Raw genomic sequence first — 5763 nt, 5'->3', positions numbered from 1 at the left:
GCCTTTGTCCCAGCTCTCTGGTGCCCTGCTGAGCATCCAGGCTGGGCCTGTGCCCACACCCTTCTCCCAGGGCACTTTGAAATCCTTGAGGGTGGGGCTAACCTTAGCTACCTCTACCTCCCCCTTCACCTGTCCCAGAAGTGGGGGATAAGGAAATGTAGAAGTGGGTGTATAGGAGGGGGACCCCGCAGGACCAACTTCATGGGTGAGTGACCCATGCAATCACACAGGGCCCTGTACTCAGAAGGACCTTACACTTGGTTGAATGCTCTGCTGTCACCATTGTGAAAGTCTTAATTTTTTAACAAAGGGCCCCACATTCCACTTGCAATGGGCCATGCAAATGATATAGCCAGTCCTGAAGGGAGGGACAATCCAGCTCTCCCCCGTCCTCCCAGGCCAACTCTGTGCTAAGTGTCATTTGGATGGCCAGCAGCAGAGCAGATCTGGCACTTCCCAGCCTGGGAGACCTGTCCTACCACCACTTTCCCAGGTGCCCAGGCCCAGAAGGGAACTTCAGCGCTGGACACCTATGTGTGGGCAGGAAACTTTAAGAGTATGCACCTGCGGTCCGGGAGCACCTGGTTTTGCCCTAAGCCTAGTGCTGTCACCCAGCTTCTGCCTCCCCCACCCGCCCCATTCCAGAGAGAGCTACAGGGGGGCAGAAAGGTCCCACCGCGATCCCCCCTTCCCTGGAGGGTGACATGAGAGTGCTAGAAAGGCAAGACTGGAACAGATGCAGAGACACACAAACAGAGAGAAAACACCTTGAAAACCCCAGAAAAGGAAAGACAGAAAAAGAAGTAGAGAAAGGGGTTGGGGAGAAGATAAATGAAATGAGAGAAAAGAGACCATGAGAGGGAGATACAAGCGAGGCCCAAGATACTCCACGCCTGACTGGCCACAAGGAAAGCCATCTCCCCCAGCCCAGCACTGCACAGCATCTCCTTTAATCCTCGCAGCAACCCAGTGCGGCCAGGTTGGAGGCTCCCCGCACAGAGGAGAAAGGCCAGGCTCAGAGAGGTTAAGTAACTTGCCTCGGAAAACCAGACGGGGCAACGGAGGTGGCACTAGCATTTGACCCTGGGTCTTCTCCACACACATACGTCCCGGTCCCCGACACAAGTACCAGTGGCCACAGTGATCATGCCTCGGACACTCAGGCTGAAGGAAGGTCAAGACAGAAATGAGGGCTGCGTGAACACAGGAGGTTCCAGCTCCCGGCAGAGCCGAGGGGCGAGACGCATGCGCGCTGGAGACAGCTCCCGGCGGGCGCCGGGGACGGGGCGCTGCCAGGGCCAGAATCCGAGGGAGGCCGGTGGCCAGGGGCGGGCTCCGGGACAGGGGCGGGGCCAGGGGCGGTCCGAAACCAGAGGCGGAGGGGCGGGGCCTGGGCGGGGAGGGGAGGGGCGAAGCCAGGGGAGGGGCGGGGCCTGGGCGGGGAGGGGAGGGGCGAAGCCAGGGCGGGGCGGGGCCTGCTCAAGGTTGGGGACCCGGCCGTAGCTGCGGCGGGGCGGGTTACCGGTTGGAGCCAAGTCCAGGCTGAGGATCCAAAGCGGAAAAGGAGATGAGCCTGGGCGATGCGGGGACTGTGTGGCCTTCTGGAGGGTCCCAGGAAGCGGGCTGGTCCCGGGAAGCAGGTTGGGCGATGCCAGCGGGAAGCCCGGCCCCAGGTTGTGTGCGGAGATTCACCCGGAAGGTTATTGGACGCTGTGGAAGGGAGCCCGGGCGCTGTGGGAGCCTCTTAGGTAACCAGGCCTCCGCACTAGCTGATCCACGGGCCTGGAAAGCTCTTCCCCGCCCCTCGCAAAGCTGCTTCTCTCCTGTCCTTCAGGCCCTTCCTCGGAGGTTTCCCTGACTTTCCGAAAGGAGGCTCCTGGTTTTATAGTAACGTGTCACCTGCCTCCTGAGGATGTTGTCTGTATAAAGTGAGATCACCAGGCTCCAGGAACAGGGCCCTGCACAAATGAGAACCCAGAACATGTAGTGGTTATCGCTACGTGTACTTTGCCCATAAGTTCACTGTCTCTCTCCCTTTGTTGGATCCTCAAGGCCAATTGCCAGTGCTTGCCATGCAGCAGAAGCTCAACAAATGTCAGATGTGCGAGTGAGTGGATGAAATGAACTTCCGGAATCCCAGGCAGACGCTGGCACTGCCTGGTCCCCGGGCATCCGAGAGGTGGCTGTCTGTGTTGGGGGGGAGTTTCTCCTGTACACCCCTGGTGAGGTCAGGGAAGCTCCCAAATTCACCCTCCTAGACCTTCAAAGCTCAGGATGGAGAGGGAGAGGTGCGCTCCTGGGCATTGGCACATGCCAGTCCTCACCCCCAACCTCATTCACATTTATGTGTACATAATGTGAAGTTCAAGACCTTTCCTGCCCTGACTGGTTTGGCTCAGTGGATAGAGCATCGGCCTGCGGACTCAAGGGTCCCAGGTTTGATTCCAGTCAAGGGCATGTATCTTGGTTGCGGGCACATCCCCAGTGGGGAGTGTGCAGGAGGCAGCTGATCGATGTTTCTAACTCTCTATCCTTCTCCCTTCCTCTCTGTAAAAAATCAATAAAATATATATATTTTTTAAAGTATTTTTTTTTTTAAAAAAAAAAAGACCTTTCCCATTCCTCCCTTGTCCTACCCAACCCTCTCCATGATTCTCCTGATCATCTACCTCCTCGAATTAGAGCTCTGGCCAGATTTATTGTAGGTATGTGATTAGGGGGTCTTCTTTCCCACCGGACTGGGCCACCACTGAGTCCTTTTTCTCTTTGTGGCAAGACTCCTGGGGTAGAAATAAACTGGATTTGTTGTAGTGACAGAAGGAAAACCAAAGAGACTGGGAACTAAAGGACAAGGAGAGGGAGGATAGAGTTGAATTAAGGAAGTGGGCAGAGGCTGGAATGTGCAGATCTTACGGACCACAGAAAAGGGGGTATGTTTTGTCCCTCGTGCAGGGGCAGTCGTTGGTAGTGGGGTTAGATTTAGGCCTGTAAAAACTCTGGCTAGATGAGAGGCAGGGAGCCCCATGGAGAGCCAGGTCCAGGTGGCAGCACCAGCTGGGAGGTGATGGGACTCAGATAGAGTTCAGTAGGGCACAGTCGAAAGATCATACCAGGTATGATCTGGATGACAGCGTGTGTATACGTGTGTGTGGGTGGGGGGAGGCAGCGAGGGAAGAAAGGAATCCAGGGTGACGCCTAAGTTTCTGGAAGATGGAGGAGCCACGACTGAAATGGGGAGGCGGGCGAGGAGCAGGTTGGACAGGGGCTGTGTGGTGGGAGCAAGAGCTCAGTGTGGGACGCTTTAAGTTGCAATACCTATTAGTCATCCAGGGGAGCTGCCAAGCAATGATGTGTCTGCGGGTCTGCCAGCTGGACCGAGACGGGCTTCCACTCCTCTTTCACTACCACTATCCCCGCCGGAGGCTGGCAGTCCGAGCCCTGGACAAAGGTTTGTTGAGAGAAGGAATGACGGAAGCCAACCCGAAAGCCAAGTTTACAATCGACCTTCCCTCAACCACCAGAGGGCAGCACCATCCAAAACACAGCCTCCCCCAGATCGGAAACTGGCACTACCTCCTTGAAGCCAAGGACTCACCCTGACCTCTTCCCACTTTCCAGGGCCTAGGAACCAATGAGAGGCTCCCTGGAGACTGGCTCTCTTGTAGGACCCTGGTTTAGGCCTGCGGGGGCTGCAGATTGAGCTGTGGATGGGAGGGCCACCTGGGTTTTCAGGTGGTGGGGGAGGGAGGGCCACCTCCCGGAGCAGGATGGTTGGCATTTGAGAACCCACAGGGACTGTGGTCTGACAGGTTCATCAGGAAGAATTTTTTTTTTAAATAGTCACCCTCTAAATCGATTTTAGAGAGAAATAGGAAAGGGAGAGAGAGAGAAACATCGATCGGTGGCCTCCTGTCCATACCCCGATTGGGATCAAACCTGGAACCTGTTGGTGTGTGGGGCGATGCTCCAACCAAAGGAGCCACCCAGCCAAACCAGGAAGAATTTTTAAAATTGGGGTTGCTCCAGAAAACCTAGGCCAGTGTGTGTCTATAGTTAGAGTGCCAAGGAATTGGAGAGGGGTGGGAGGGAGGGAGGTTAGAGACTTCCTGCTGTGGCATTCGGCGTGCCTCTGGCTCTGTTCTGCTCCAAATTCCATGTGCCACCTTGGCCTGAGGAGCTCAGTCACTCGTTCATCATACATTGATTAGTCTTTTCTGTGTCAGCCCCTGTGGTGGGCACTGGGAGCAAGAGATAAACTGGCAATATCAGTTACAGCTGCAGATGGTATATGTTCCATTTTTTTCATACATTAGCATTTCCAGCATCAGGATGCATTTTCCAATTAATGCAAAAATTTAAAAAATATATTTTTATTGATTTCAGAGATGAAGGGAGAAGGAGAGAGAAATAGAAACATTAAAATGAGGGAGAATCATTGATGGGCTGCCTTCTGCACACCCCCCACTGGGGATGGAGCCTGTAACCCAGGCATGTGCCCTGACAAAATCAAACCATGACCTCCTGGTTTTTGGGTCGACATTCAACCACTGAGCCACGCCAGCCGGACCCAATTGATGCAAACATTTAATAAAGCTTCACACACACACACACACTGTAAAAAACATGACATGAAAAAAAAAATGTGACATTATGCATCTTGCAACTGATGATGTTTTCAAATCAAGGAACTAAGTGGTAAGTGCAGAATCAGAGCTGTACGGAGTGGGGGGTTGGGGAAGGCTACCGGGAGAAGATGGGTCTTAAAGGATGAGCAGGAGTTCACCAGAGATGAGGACACACACAGGGCTTTCGGGCACAAGGGAGAGCAAATGCACAGAGGTGAGAACTGAGGGCTAGGCTGGCAGAGGGACCCCTGATGCAGAGGATGGTGGCAACACAAGCTGGAGAGGGGAACTGGGCACAGTCGTCTAAGACCTTGACTTGCAGGTTGAGGAACTCGTTCACCGGATTTGTTTTGGGCAGAGTGGGTGGGAGCCTGGAGCTCCCTCTGGCCTGGAGTGCGGTGTCTGGGTGCTCACCAGGCAGTAACTCCATCAGACCTAGATTTGGAAGAGGCATCTCTGGTCCGGGCCGGCATCAGGGCAGCAGCCAGGAGGCTGCTGAGAAGCAGACAGATTCGAGAAGGTTCTCAAGAGGCCAAACCAGAGGGTGTGGCACTAAACTAGATTAGGACAGGGGCAGAGGGCGGAGTCAAGGCTGATGACTGGAGCCCTGGTTTGGGTATCTGGGTGGATGGTGGTGCTACCCACACAGAAGTGACCTGGCCTCTGACGTGCTGATTCCAAGGTCTGCGGAGGCTGATCTTGGGCGGTAGCCTGAGAGGTGCCCAGGGAGGGCCTCTCTGCCTTACAAAAGGGTCCTGGTTACTGTGCCCAGGGTGGGAAAGGACCTTGTCATCTTGGACAGCAGAGGCTCTAAAGGGGAACATGTGGCCCTAACTGGTTTGGCTCAATGGATAGAGCGTCGGCCTGTGGACTGAAAGGTCCCAGGTTCGATTCCGGTCAAGGGCATGTACTTCGGTTGCGGGCACATCCCCAGTAGGAGGTGTGCAGGAGGCAGCTGATGGATGTTTCTCTCTCATCGATGTTTCTAACTCTCTATTCCTCTCCCTTCCTCTCTGTAAAATATCAATAAAATATATATTAAAAAAAATAAAATAAAAAAAATAAAGAGGAACATGTTGAGATAGGGGTGCTGCTTTGAAACACATAGATCACCCCCCACAACCCCTTGTGCTCTCAG

General features: G+C 54.3%; 1 long non-coding RNA gene across 1 annotated transcript; it reads left to right on the top strand.

The window, feature by feature from the left end:
• The first annotated feature begins 1479 nt into the window (after nucleotides 1-1479).
• Nucleotides 1480-2574, top strand: LOC132242335 (uncharacterized). Its single transcript, XR_009454559.1, has 2 exons — nucleotides 1480-1699; nucleotides 2053-2574. It is a non-coding gene; the product is annotated as an uncharacterized LOC132242335 (long non-coding RNA).
• Nucleotides 2575-5763: the final 3189 nt, after the last annotated feature.

The sequence above is a fragment of the Myotis daubentonii genome, chromosome 9, assembly GCF_963259705.1.
Source record: "Myotis daubentonii chromosome 9, mMyoDau2.1, whole genome shotgun sequence".
In the NCBI taxonomy this organism is placed as follows: Eukaryota; Metazoa; Chordata; class Mammalia; order Chiroptera; family Vespertilionidae; genus Myotis; species Myotis daubentonii.
The sequence above is the reverse complement of the archived record's forward strand: the minus strand, read 5'-3'. Positions and strand labels throughout refer to the sequence as shown.